This window comes from Lycium ferocissimum, chromosome 2 (assembly GCF_029784015.1).
Source record: "Lycium ferocissimum isolate CSIRO_LF1 chromosome 2, AGI_CSIRO_Lferr_CH_V1, whole genome shotgun sequence".
NCBI classification, from domain to species: Eukaryota; Viridiplantae; Streptophyta; class Magnoliopsida; order Solanales; family Solanaceae; genus Lycium; species Lycium ferocissimum.
The window spans coordinates 49,888,331-49,903,739 of record NC_081343.1 but is presented as its reverse complement, the minus strand read 5'-3'; the positions used below and the strand labels follow the sequence as shown (position 1 = coordinate 49,903,739).

General features: G+C 32.3%; 1 non-coding gene and 1 pseudogene across 1 annotated transcript; both read left to right on the top strand.

Annotated features, from left to right (window-relative positions):
• The first annotated feature begins 143 nt into the window (after positions 1-143).
• Positions 144-5,094, top strand: LOC132048154 (purine permease 21-like; annotated as a pseudogene).
• On the top strand, positions 2,513-2,584 carry TRNAM-CAU (transfer RNA methionine (anticodon CAU)). The gene has a single exon. It is a non-coding gene; the product is annotated as a tRNA-Met (tRNA).
• Positions 5,095-15,409: the final 10,315 nt, after the last annotated feature.

The window sequence follows — 15,409 nt, the reverse complement described above, 5'->3', positions numbered from 1 at the left end:
GGAAGACTTTTGAAATGTGTGGTCCAAAACAAGCCTTATATAAATGTGTACAGAATCATCTCATAAAAGTTAAATTGTTTTAAGATAAGAAGTGATATTCTTTTCGGACATGACTAAAAATAAACGGTGCCACACATAAATTGAGACTGAGGGAGTAGTAATTACAAGTAATGTTTTCAATTCTTCTTCTGCATTAATATATGTCCCTAAATATCCATTTTCCTTAAAAAGTTAAATTCACTTTTATTTGGGCAGGGTTAGGCATACCTTACCCCTTGTTAATATAACCTAATGCAATAAAAAATTTGATCCCTATGCTATAATGTTAGGAAATCGTACTATTTATCGAATTATTGAATGATGGAACATAGCTTGTTCATAAAAGATGTAATCCTTATCATAGATATTTCAGTAGACTTTAATTAGGGACCACACGCCTCAATAATTTTAAATGAAATTTTCACTAGCATGTTTTGCACGACTCTAAGATAGGCACTTGGACGTACTTACTATTCGTCTATCGTGACATATAATATATTATATATAGACTATAGTAATATTAGACCACCGTTAGTCTATCCAATCTTGAGCTGGAACTCCTTTTTTGGAAGGTTTCTATTATACAATGGATCCAGACTGTCATGAATGCAGTGTGGACCGCATATTTTATAAGTTAGAAATCTTTTACCAACAATTATTGGCAGGAAGGGTTAACACAATTATTTACTAAGGATGTATCTTTTGTGACAAAAACTTATTCATAATTATTGTTTATATAAATCAATGAAATTAAAATGTGTCTCTCATATATACGTTTAAGTGATAAATAAGCTCATTTTTCAATAACATCAATTTAATATAAATATAGAATGCAAATAACTTTTTACTCTTATTTAACGATGCCCCCTGAAGCTAATAGTAATGGAACGAAGTTACAAGACTCAAAATTAATAGTAGGGCTGCGAGGCCTTTTATATACTAGTATTAATTACCAAGTACTTGTCTTTTCTGCGTGTACCAAGTACTCCATTATATGTATGAGATTTGGAGCAACAGTAGATCTTCGAGTTTTATTTTCGGGATATGTCTTTACTATCATCACATTGACTTTTACGATATTCTATCGGAATGGTTCTGTACATTTGACATATAATTTTATAAGCAATTAAAATTTAAGCCATGTGTCCACTTTTAGGAACAAAATCTTTAAGAATTAATGGTGCAATATCCATGCATCTGCACAAGATTTTCTCAACCACTGTATATACATACATATTTATACATTGATAAAATTAGAAATAGATCACAATAAAATAATTGAAAATAATGCCTTCTTTATATGTCTCTCTTAGTTTTATGTTGTCTCACTAATTCATCCTTTTTCAACTAGGAAAACTTCAGATTCTTCATTGGCCTTTGACATATCAGCAGCTTTGAACTTAAGTTCATCAAGATATATATTGCTGATACCCATAGGATAGAAATCATAGAAACAGACTTCACCCCTCTCATTTTTTCATTGAAGAAAATAACAGCAAGAATTGGAATTAGGCGTATAGACGTAAAGTCAATGAAGTAATGACATTTGCAATAGGGTTTAAGCTGAGAGGAAAAATTGTGTAAATCTGCCAACACAAAGCACTACATGCCAAAGTCATTACATAGGACAATTTGCCTGGCTTGTATTCTTGCATCTCTATTTTTAGGCCTTTTCCGTTCTCCGCTCGCGAAAAGGCCAAATGGCCAATGAGAATGATACAAGTGGCCAAAAAAACGATTGGCAACTTAATACCTTCATCACTTCTTTCATGGTGTGTCTTAAACATTTTAATTATATGTCTTTTAAATTTTTTAGATTGTTAATTATTGCCACTTATAGTTCCTTTTATATAGTTTCTAAATATGTAAAATTATTTAAGAAAACTTAAAAACTCTATGTCTGACTTCACCATCAAATTTAAGAAATTTGACTCTCAAAATTCTGAATTACGATACATAAATTCCTCTAAAAAATTCAGTTCAAGGTTTCTATTTTATGTTTTTCATTTTTCTAAATTTTTGAATGAAACAAGTGTCTGGGGTAAGTTCGGTCGTGACAAGTGGACTAATAGGGATCCAACACGTGAAAGTCTTAGCTCGGTCAGATCTTGAGCTATAGAGGTGTTCTCGGTGGCATATCCTTGAATCGTCATTTCCGATATGTCGAAAACCGATGTCATCTCGGTGTGGAGTCGGACTGTTTTGTGACCAGGCAGACAGTGGTGTCGTTCCCAGAGGATCTTCTCTCTTCGGTCACAACTCCCTTTCTAGCTAGAGCGCACTCCATCAACCTCGAGCCTATTAGCCGTCCTAAGACACTGTTTGATCGAACTTTTGCATTGTTGAGTAGTCTTTACTTGCCTATAACCTCCTTTTATACAAATCTAATTGTTATCCTAAGTTAACAAATTTAGTGATAAATAACAAGAAAGCCAGGCAATTTAAGACCAACAAGCACATTAGTCGTCAATAAATCAGAGTGGCGCAGCGGAAGCGTGGTGGGCCCATAACCCACAGGTCCCAGGATCGAAACCTGGCTCTGATAAATGAAGTAGTTCTGCCTCATTTTTTTTTTTTTTGGTTTCTTGAGATTTTAAGCGCTGCTAATCCGTTTTAACTCCTGGATACTCCTCTTTCCATTGTCTCATCTGTCCGTATCTCCTTCTTTCTTTCCTTCTCCCCTGGGTATACACATTGAAAAGCAACTAATACCTCATTGTCCTTTGTCATGCGCTGAGTTAAAGGGTAAAATTCTTAATTTTACAATCGATGGGGAAAAGGGATACCAATAGCACAAAATAGTCCAAATGAAATAATTGAAATGAAGCACTCTAAAATATAAACAGAGAACAGCTAAAGTACTTATGATTTTATTAATAGTGTGTATCCATGCAGGGACAGCTCAATAAAATTGGTAGCATAAAGTCAAACCTTAACAAAAGGTCTTAAGTACATTCAATAAAATTAGCTCACACACGTGCATTCCATGAATTAAACTTAGTTGGAATATGACCAAAAGATAATGCTTATTGAATAGATTACTTGTAATTTAAATGCCTTGATGATTGTGTAAATATTCTTCACACGCATAGAGCTTAAACCTTTTTTTTTTTTTTTTTAAATCTTAAATTATACATACAGGGACATTGTAAAATACTTTTTAAGGCTATCAGTGCTATGTGCATTTTATTGGGCTTGTTTATTTATGTTGATGATATAAACAAAATTTGTGAAGAAGAGACGTTAACTTTTATCTTTTTGCTTATTCACAGTTCAAGAACAAACTGAGGAAATGAAGAACATGAAGATCCAAAATGTTGAACCAGAATCATTGACTCGAAAGGCTGGCAGTAAATACATGAAATGGCTCGAAGTAGGCATCCATATCTTTATTGTCCTGGCTAGCCAGTCAGTAGCCATAATACTAGGAAAGTTGTATTATGACAAAGGCGGTTTACATAATTGGTTTCACTTACTGAAACTATATGTTTCCCGTTCTCCTAATTTCCATGATCCTTTGGCCCAACAAGAAAACCCCTCAACAAGAAGAAATAACAATACAAAACAGTGACGTTAAATCTCCTTCTATAATGACCAAGTTATCAATCTACGCATCTCTTGGTTTTTTACTTGGTGGAGGCTGTGTTTTGTATTCAATTGGCCTTTTATGTCTTCCAGCCTCAACCTATTCTCTTATTTCCTCAAGTCAATTAGCCTTCAACGTCTTGTTTTTCCTCTTCATGAGACTAGAAAAAACAACACCTTTAGTGGCGAATTCTATTGTTCTTGTCACCATTTCCTCTGTTCTTTTAGCGTTACAACCCGATGAATCTTCAAATCAAACGACGTAATTTAAACATTATTATGCAATAGGATTTGTATGCACGCTAATTGCTTCAGCTGGTTTCGATTTACTATTATCCACTACAAATCTCATGTTCAGAAAAATATTTTAAATAATACATTAAGAAATCATGGACGTCATAATTTGTCATCGTTTTTCGCGACGTGTCTACTTTTCATTGGCTTGTTCGTGAGTAAAGATTGGAATAATTTGAAGGATGAGATGCATAATTTCGAGCTTTGGAAATTGTAGTATATTATGATACTCCCTCTGGTTCAAAATAATTGAGGTTTTTTTTTTTTTAAAGTTGATCCAAGATAATTGATGTCTTGCAAAATCAAGAATATATTTAATTCTTTTTTCCAAATTTGCCCTTGACACATTCTTATATCCTCATAATAATTGTGTCAACCTAAAAAGATAGAAAATCATAAATAAGGGTATTTAAGTCAAACACCTATGGATTTTTTAAAGCTTGTAAATGCCAAAACACATAAACAGGCCCTCTAACTTGGCTCGAGCTGGCGAGTATGACCTTAAACTTTGCTAGTGCACGAGTAGGCACTTAAACTTGCCAAAACTCGAACAAGCAGACACAAAATTATTGCAGGTCATATACGCAAAGTGCAATCGCTTCTACGTGGATTAGTGCCCAATCAGAGGTTGCCAACTAATTGACACGTGGATTACATATATTTTATAAAACGAAATATGATTAAAATTAAAGAAACACCTGCTTTTTCTTCTTCTTCATCGTTCTGATTTTTTTTTTTTAATCCTTAACTTTAGGCTAAAATTAGGAACAATCGCTTTAATGGAGTAAAAGTGGAAAGAGAGAGAAAGCAGATTTGAGGCTTAAATCGCTGGTTTTCGGGTGTATCTCATGCGAATTGCCACTTAGGACGCGTGTGTCTGCTTGTTCGAGTTTTGATAAGTTTAAGTGTCTACTTGTGCACTAGCAAAGTTTGAGGTCATACTTGCCAGTTCGAGCCAAGTTAGAGGCCCGTTTATGTGTTTTGCCTTGTAAATTCCTTAATATATGTGTCCAAACTTAAAATCTCAATTATTTTGGATCAGTGGAAATATTATTTTGGATAAGTGTGTGTTGGCAGCTTTATAAATGTAGTCTTCTTGGTTTGATTGGTGCGTTGGGTGCGCCTCTAATTCCAATTATGTATGTGGTTATCTTTAATGACAAGATGAGTGGATGAAAGCAATTTCAATTGTTTTGGCTATTTGGGGGATCCCTGCCTGCTCTTAACTAAGGCAAAACAAAAAACAAGCGTTTTTAGGCCTCAAAATTTTAAAGGCCCCATTTTTTTACTAATAGTAAATTGGGAAAAGGACATACACTGGCCAACAGGTCAAAGTAATTTCACATTTGGCCCACATTTGGGCCTAATACCGTGAGCTAGCCGGCCGGCCCAAACTATTCCCATGCGCTGGCCAGCCCAGCAGCTCAAGCGTCTTAAAAAAAAAAAAAAGAGTTGATCATTAGTGTCGACTGAAAGTCTTTTTTTTTTTTTTTTTTTTTTTTTAGTGGCAATTCAAAAAGTCTTCACTAAAGGTTAAAATTCATATTGAGCCTTTAACAAATGTTTCAAAACATGTAAAACATGTGTATACGTATAGAGTGATTGAACTTTCAAAAAATATTCCAAAACATGTATAATATGTCTATATTTATACGTGATTGAGCCTTCAAGAAATATCTCAAAACACCTGTGACGACTTTTTAAGTCGCCATTAAAGGTTCACTGCAAACTTCCGTTTATTTTTCTATCTTCTACTAGGGATTAAAAAAGAAGAACTAAATAAATAAACTAAAGTAACCATCATCGAAAACTTAACAAACTAAAATATATCAACTACAAACTAATAAAATTAGTAAGTATACATTAATTATACATTTATTAAACATAAATTATAGGTTAATTATACATAAATTATATATTTATTATACACATATTATACAATAATGATACGGTTTCTATACGTATGATACATATTTTATACATATATAGTAGTGATACATATTCTATACAACAATGATACGGTTTCTATACGTATATGTATGATATATTTTTTATACGTATGATGTACTTTCTATACAAGAATGATACAGTTTACATACATATGCTGGAATTATATATACACTTTATATACAAGAATGATACAGTTTATATACACTTTCTATACAAGAATGATACAGTTTATATACATATGCTGGAATTATATATACACTTTCTATACAAGGTTGATACAGTTTATATATACTTTCTATACAAGAATGATATAATTTATATGCATATGCTGGAATTATATATACACTTTCTATACAAGAATGATACAGTTTATAATTGTATGTATGATACATTTTCTATACAAGAATGATACAGTTTATAATTGTATATGTATAGATACATTTTCTATACGTATGATGGAATATGTTTCTATAATCATTAATGTATAACTAATGTATAATATATGTATGATTATACATTTTCTATACATTATGTATGGAATATGTATAATATGTGAATCATTAGTGTATAAATAATGTATAATATATGTATGATTAGTGAGTATACGTTGATGATACATATTATGTATGGAATATGTATAATATGTGAATCATTAGTGTACAATCAATGTATAATATACGTACTAATGCATAATATGTGTATGATTAGTGAGTATACGTTGATGATGCTTTTATTATACACAAATTACACAACAATTATAAAACCTTTTACATTTTCTATACATATATGGTAGGGATTTACATTTTCTATACATATACGGTAGGGATATATATTCTATACAACAATGATACATTTTTTATACGTATGATACATTTTTGATACATACTTGATCTTCAGTGGCTAAAAAAAAAAAAATTGACCTTTAGTGGCGACTAAAGCCGCCACAAATAGTTCTTTTTTTTGCAGAGGACTTTTAGTGGCAACTAAAGTCGCCACAAAAGGTCGCGCTGGCTACACTTTGGGTTTGGAGAAACATGGGCCATCCGGTGGGAATAGTTTGGGCCGGACGGCCCTTTATATCTTTTCCCTAGTAAATTTATGAATTAATTTTGGCAGAATAGATCGGGATCCCCTTGAATTTGACGATTTTTATTCAATGCACACCTAATATTTGAATTGGCCTAATTAACCCCCCTCAACTTGACAATATGATAGGCACGACCCCCTGGATGCTGATAACCCATGGAAGTGTGACACACGCGTGGCCACATGAATTTTTTTTTCCATGTGAAATTTTTTAAGGATAAAATATGTATTTTTCACCATTTAAGCTCACCAATTATTTAAAAAGAGAATGGACAAAAACACACTTCAAGTATCAACTTTTTTTGAGTTTCCTACCTGAACTATCTAAACTATCACCCATTAGTTTGCAAAACACACCTCAACTATCAGTTGTGAGAGTTTCATACCTAAACTATTAACAACTAGTTTGCAAAACACATCTCAAAACTGATAGTTGAGGTGTACTTTGCAAACTAGTTGGTGATAGTTTAGGTAGGAAAAGTGAACAAGTGATAGTTGAGGTGTGTTTTTGCAAACTAGTTCGTGATAGTTTAGGTAGGAAATTCTCACACTTGATAATTCAGGTAGGAAACTAAAAAAAAGGTGACACTTGAAGTGTGTTTTTTACCCTTAACCTCTATTTAAATCATCTTTTTCGAGCCAAATCTGTAAAACAAACCTGAAACAACAATATTTTGACAATAATTTACTTATTTGGCTTAAGATAATGATATTCTAAATTTCTAACCAACTTATTTTTACATATTTGGCCAAGAAGAGAAGAAATACACATATGGAACATATAATCATTGCATCTAAAAAAGAAATAAATAAAATCTCAGCCAGATAGTTTATGAATTTAACCCACAAAAAAATAATGCATAGTTGAAATAATTAGTCATTGCATGAAAAGAAAAATACACATTTTTTTTTGGTAGAAAAAATGCCATCTAAACTTCATTACTTTGGCTAAACCTTCTTTCAAAAAATAAAGTTTCAACTAAGTTTTGCGGATTTGGATCCAAAAATAAAATTAATATATATATATAGTTGAAATAAATAATTGTTGTATCTTAAAAGAAAAAAAAACACAATTGAGATAAAATATGCAAGCTATGTTAAGAAAAAACAAAGAGAAATACAATTGGAAAAAATAAATCATTATATTATTTATGTGACAATTAATAGTTGAAAAATACCTCACTTGGAAGCTGATTTTTTAATTTTTTGATTTTTCATATTACCAAGTTCATGGGGATAATTAAGCCAATTAATAATTTAGGTGTGCACTAAATAAAAGATGACAAGTCAGGGGGTCTGAAACCATTCTGCCATTAATTTTCTTTCAAAAAAAAAAAAATTGATTATTATGAGTAAAGATTATAAAATTTTAATAAAAAAGAAAAAGACTAGAATAGATTAGAACAACTCGAAACGTATGAAGATAATTTATTCTTTTCTAAATCTCAATGTTAAAAATCCCTATATCATTTGCACATGTGGAAAGAAGTTTCAAAAAAAATAAAAATTGATAAAATCAAAACCTAAGATCAACAAAATATGTGATTTTTTAGAAGTTTTTATTAGAGATACACGTATGACGCACGAGATGCATGTGTGACGCACGAGATGCACCTATGACACATGAGATGTACGTGCGACACATAAGATGTACATTTTAGTTAATATATTTGAGATATTTTTTTAAAAATTTGGCTTTAGGCCACCAATTTCATTGAACCACCCTTTTTGGGGATTTTCTTCTTATGCTTATCAGCAGTATCTTGACGAGAAAATGCACAAAGCTGAAATTTGAAGTGCAATGCATCATCTCGAGAGTTCCTTTGTACTGAAAGTGGTTGACGTGCAAAGAAAATTCTACAGAGATTAATTAGCTTAGCTAGCTAGGTTGTTTCTTCTTTAAATTTATCTTAGTATTTCTATTAAAAGGATGTTGCTTGTTGCTGTTATTTTCTTTTTTGAAATATCATATGCTAACCTGAGCTCTGTTATTGAAGAATTATTGCATTTTTCTTTGAAGAATTTACCAGTCAAGAACATCGAATCAATCTTCAATATATACCACAGACTAACAACAAACAGAGTGGAGAAAAGTGTGCCTTCTTCAGTTTTTCCAAAAACTAAGCTAGCGTTTGGCCATAGATTCCAAAAAAAAAAAAATTGAAAAATTTGATTTGGGTGAGATTTTCAGATTTTGAAAATGTGTTTGATTATGATTTTTCAAAACATATTTCACCTTTTTTTTTAGAAAACATGAAACATTACCCATAAGCAGGGCCGGCCCAATGATAAGGCGGACCAAGCGGTTGCTTTAGGCCCCATCAATACGGGGGCCCTAAAATTTTCTTGTAAGTAGTACTTACATGTTATTTAAAAAAAAAAAAAAAAATTGAAAGTACAATTTTCATAAAAATTGAAAAGTGAAAGTATTTTTGGAATCCTCTAGTAATGTTTTTAAAGTTCGGTTCGATAATTTTATTTCATTGAAAGATATTTTTTCAAACTTCGGTTTTTTCGGTAAAAAATTTCGGTTCATACGATTCGGTAATACATTTTTTTGGCAAAGAAAGCAATCCGCTTAAATAAGACCGAAGTGAAGATTGGACATCAAATTGATTTAAGGCTTCAACATAGCTTCAACATTATTTCTAGCTTTCTTTCCACCCATCAAATTGATTTAAGGTCAAAAAGCAATGATAAATATTTGACACATAGAAGGTATTGTAGAAGTGAAATGAAATGGCAATATTTAAAAAAAAAATTCAAGTAATTTTCATAAAAGATTGTGAAACGAATGGATTTGTTTGGGAATCTTTCTCATAACCTTGCATGTAAATTACCGAAATCGAAATATTAAATTTTATATTTTAGTTTTCTTTTCCTTCATTTATGCACATTTATGCACAATCATCATTATCACAAGACCCACATAATTTTTACACTTTATTATTATTCTCTCTCTATTTGTACTTCACTTTTACTTTTATATTTCACTTTGGCCTTTCTCCATGCTCCAATTCTCAAGATTTCAAGTCTTGTTTTTTATTCAAAAAAAAGTCAATAGCCAATTCTTTTATTTTTCTCTCAAATTCTTGCGTTGCATCAAGAGCACTCAAGCAGTGAAAATAATATCAAGTTTTATGTTTGTCGATTGTTCTATATTTTAATATTTGGCATTTAAAATTTGTTATTTTTTTGTTTTTTCTTCATAGTATATATTATCTTTTTAGTTATCTTTTAACGTTTAAGTATGTCATCTAGAAAGTATGAATCCGGATATTTAAAACTTCAAAAAAAGAGAAAGATTGAAACTTGAATCAAAATAGAGCCCTTGATAAATTTTAATAAAGAAAAATTTTAATAAAGAACAAAAATTCTACAATCGAAAAATGTGGGGGAACTTTACCATAGATGAGCAAATTGGTGATAAAGTTGAGTTAGATGATAAAATAATATCCAAAAAGAAGAAGAAGTTGGTGAGAAAACGATAGGTTTCTTCAAGAAAATCAGTGAATTAGCTACATTATCAATCGAAAATACTATTGGAAGAAATCGATTATTTAAAAAAAAAAAAAAAAATTAGTCCCGGAGGACTACTTTCCATTTATTAATTTAAGTCCAAACAAATAAAGAACTGCAAAAAAAGCAAAAGAAAAGAAAAATTAAGAAAAAAAGTAAAAAGGCAGAAATAAAACTTGGACCCGGGTCAAAAGAAACCTTATAATCTCGCCATTTCCCAAATATTGTCGGCTTCTCCACTTCAAGTGAAACAATGGAGCTTCAACACCAAGGTCTACTTGATTTTTCTCCTGTAAGCTCTTCATCTGTCCTTGTTTCTGTGTTCCTTTTTGCTTGAATTTTCTTTTTCTTATCTCTCATCTTCTTCATGTTGTTGTCTCTATTGTTTCCCATCCATTCGAGGCTCTGTTGTCTTGACCTTCGGAGCATCCCAGTGAATTGTTGCGCTCCACAGTTGTGATGCTTGCATTTCCAGTCGATTGTAAGTTCCTTTTCCCCTTTTGTGATATATGAACCCTGTTGATTTTTCTCCAAAACTATGCTTCATCTTCTGCCTTCATTGTATACCTATGCTTGTTCCTCATCTGAAATTGCTGCCTAATGACTGCCTTTCTTTTGTATTTACATGCCATGTTTTTTTTTTTTTTTAAACATCAATTGCTTGTTTCCCATGATATCTGTCATTTTATTGTTCTAATCCTCATATAAGGTATATGTGATTTATCACTGTTAATAATCTTTCGTTGATTTATCTCCATCACCATGAAACTGTTGTATCTCACATTGCCTTTGTCCAGAGCCCGATTTGCTAGGGAGTCTGCAAGCTTATTCCCTTCTCTTAATATGTGATGATATGTGATTTGCATGTCCTTACTCATCTCAGCAATTTCTTCAACCCATTCAGCTATATTCCAAGGTGGCTTCCACTCATCTGTTAAAATCTGAACTAGTAAATTAGAGTCTGTCTGTATTATAATGCAATCTAGGTGTTTGCTTTTATAATACTTGAATGCTTCCAAAATTGCTATTGCTTCAGCCTCAGTGTTTGATGTGTATCCAATCTCTTCAGCTTGAGCATAAATTAGATCTCACACTCTGTTCCTTAGGCAAAAACCGTAAGAGCTCCTGCCAGGATTTCCTCTAGACGCCCCATCCGTATTGCACATAATCCATCCTTCAGTAGGGTATTTCCAAATTACCTTAGCGACCTTCAATCTAGCAGTTCCTTCTTCTAAAAATTGTATCATATCTCCCCATTTATGTGGAACCTGCTTTATGGATGGATTTCTTACCAGTACAAGCCTTTGAATTGCTAAATACACCTGATAAATAACTCTGTCAATAGTTTTGTTCCCTCCATGTTTGATTGCATTTCTTCTCTTCCACAGTTCCCAAATAACTATAGCAGGTAATGTCGGAAAGATTGGTTTAAGCCTCCCAGTTACAAGAGCTTGCCACCATTTCAGTATTATCTGTTGTAATTGCAATCCTTCCATTCTGATACCTGCAAAAGAGCAAAAGTAGGACCACATCCTGTTGGCTGAAATAGATTTGGCAAAAAGATGTTGTATTGTTTCCTCCTGAGGGTTTGAACAACACCAACATCTTGAAGCCATATTATAATGCATCCTCTTTAAAACATCATCAATTGACAATTTGAATTTCCAACATCTCCATAAGAAGAAAGAGATCTTAAATGGCAAACCCTTTATCTACATGAAATTATAAATCTCATTTGTCTGCCCTCTCAATCTTATGTACTCCCATGCTGATCTAACTGAAAAATCACCCTTTGTATCTAGTATCCACCAAGGTCTATCCCTACCCTTTTCCCAGGATGGTGGTTGTATAGTACCAGTAATGTGCTGCACTATATCCTGGGGCAGCACTTCATTAAGCAATTCTATATTCCATCTACCATCAAGACTGACTTCACTCACATTTTGAATTCTCTCATCATAATACTCCTTAGAAGTAACATAATATAAAGCCCCTAAGCCTGTCCAGTTATCAAACCAAAACTGTGAGTCTCCCATTTTAATTTGCCACCGGATTTGATGTTCTGTCAAGTCTTTTGCTTGTAACATTTTCTTCCATGTTTGAGATCCATATTTCCACTGTGACACTACTACATTCACCTTCTTGTTGTATTTGTTACATGAAAGCACTCCATAAAGATGGTTTAGTTCTGAAATTCCACCAAGGTTTGCACTATAAGGTTATAGATACATCATGCATAGATCTGAAACCTAGTCCTCCTTTCACTGGCAAACAAATGTTATTCCAGGCTGACCAATGTCTGCTTTTCCCTCCAATTGTGTTGCTTCAAAAAAATTGAGCAAATATTTGATGCATTTGTTTAATAACACAGTCTGGTGGGTTTACTGCTGAAAGCATGTGAATAGGTAAACTCTGCAACACATGCTTAATTAAGATGGCCCTTCCACCAAAGGATAGCATTTTACCCTTCCATGATTGTAATCTATTCATTATCCTTATCAAAATGGGATTATAAAAGTCCTTCTTTCTTCTGCTATAAAAAATAGGACAACCCAAATATGTAAATGGGAAATCCTTCTTAATAATTCCGATTCCCACTTCCACCAGAATACTTATATCCCCTGGAACACTGTGATGCATATATACAGAGTTTTTCTCTCTATTTATCTTCTGCCCAGAGGTCTGTATTCAATACTTCCACAATCAACTTCAATGAAAACAAATCAGCTGATGCAACTATGATCATGTCATCTGCATAAGCTAGATGAGTAATCTTAGGACTCCATTTAGGCATCCCATACCCTTTGTATTGAGGTATCTGTAACAAGGCATTTAAGTTTCTTGTTAGTACCTCAGCTGTCAGAATGAAAAGAGTAGGGGAAAGTGGATCTCCTTGCTTGTGGAAGAAATCGATTATAAACAAAATATTGTAATGATTTTGCATAAAAAACCTAAAAGAATTTATTTCAAATAAAATTATATATCAATTTTTTCTCTCACCGAAAAACTTAAGGCCTCTCGTTGAAGTTTCACTTTAGGCCATATATGTCATTGAGCCGCCCCTGCCCATAAGTTCTAAAAACTATCAAGAATACCAACCATACAAAATAGTGGCGGAGTCACATGTATCCCAGGGGTGTCAACCGACATCCCTTCGCTGAAAGATTACACTGTGTAAATACGTAATTTTTTTTTTTTTTATGTATATATATTCTATGTGTTGAACGCGCTTAATTTCTTTGCATATTTACTTTATTTATATTTTGATACCCCTTAGTAAAAATCCTAGTTCCACCATTGATACAAAACATCCATACTTGCTAATATCAAATTATGTCAAACGTGATATTTTAATAACAATTGTTAATAACACACTTACTAGTATACTACAATTCCATTACAATATAAAGATTCATCCGTGCAAGAAAAAAATAATGGTAGTAAATAGCTATTGTTTAATATACTTTCCCTCATTGTACGAACAATCTTCACTTTATAGAAGAGATTGTTTTAATTGTGGAAACATGATAGATACGGATTTAATGGAAAAACATGATAGATAGAATTAGTTGGATCGTAAATAGATGTTTTTTTTTTTATAAAATATAAAAGTTTAGGGTGGTTTTTAAAAGTTTTGAAAAGGCAAAAACATAGATCTTGGCCCAAATACATGTTTGAGCCAGAATTTGAGAATTTGAAGATTTGTTTTCAAAATCTGTGAAAATTTTATGGCCAACTAAAGATTTAAAAACAAATCTTCAAAATATGCTTTCAAAATCTATGACCAAACGGGAGCTAAATTTGAAGTGAAATTTCATGCTATTATTCCAAAGTTATGACCAAGAAATATAAAAGCTTAGGGTGGTTTTTAAAAGTTTTGAAAAGAAAAACTAAATTTGAAGTGAAATTTGTTTTCATGCTGTTTTAAAAACAAATCTTCAAAATATGCTTTCAAAATCTATGACCAAACGGGAGCTAAATTTGAAGTGAAATTTCATGCTATTATTCCAAAGTGGTGATTAAAGTACAGAGTTCTATGAGAAATAACTTCATATGCTGTATGCCAAACTAGTTGCATGCATAAAGTGGTGTAAATCTCATTATGTATGAGGAATCAGCTTTACCAATCAAAAGTCAAGACCTTGTTACAACTTCCTTTTCTGATTCATATATATATTTTTTAATATAATTTAATTTCTAATTAATTTAAGATCGGAGCTTATACAATAGCTTTTACCTCCTTTAGTAGTAATGCAGGCATGATACAACTTGAGGTCGTCCCAAAGCAGCAAAAAGTTTTCGAATATAATAGGGAGAGTTTCCTTATCATTTTTTGTTAATTAATTTATTTAGGCAGTGTAATTGAAGAATAGAATATTTTATGAACTTGATTCTTCTCCTTTTGCTAGATTGCATTTAGAGGCAAGAATTACGTACTACTAATATTGATTGTGAACGTGGAAAGCGCCTATATTATCGAGTATAATGCAGTACATATTTAGAGCCCCAAAAGAAGAATAAATATACAAAAAGAAATAAATATATAAGTAAATCAAATTACGACGATACTTCAAGACCATGTTTGAATGGAAATGCACTCACAAGTCACAAGTGGCTGGTTAAGTCCTCTTCAGGACCCACTTTTGTTGCTCGGACCCACCTATCCAATTCCGATCTTCCCTATTGGACCATGCAATGGAATAGCTTATCCTACACCCTCGTACACCATATTACTTCCATTTTCTTTAAGCAAATACCCCGTGAGGCTCTAACCACAAGTTCAGGATCGGATTTAGATAAGATTAATTTAAGTTTCGATAGAAAAGAAAATTCTTGTGGGAACGGAGGGAGTAGTCCATTTTAAGCACTTCACTTTTGTTGGTTTGAACGACTAAGTAGATTATCTCGATGTTAAATTTGGTTTTAAATCTATCCT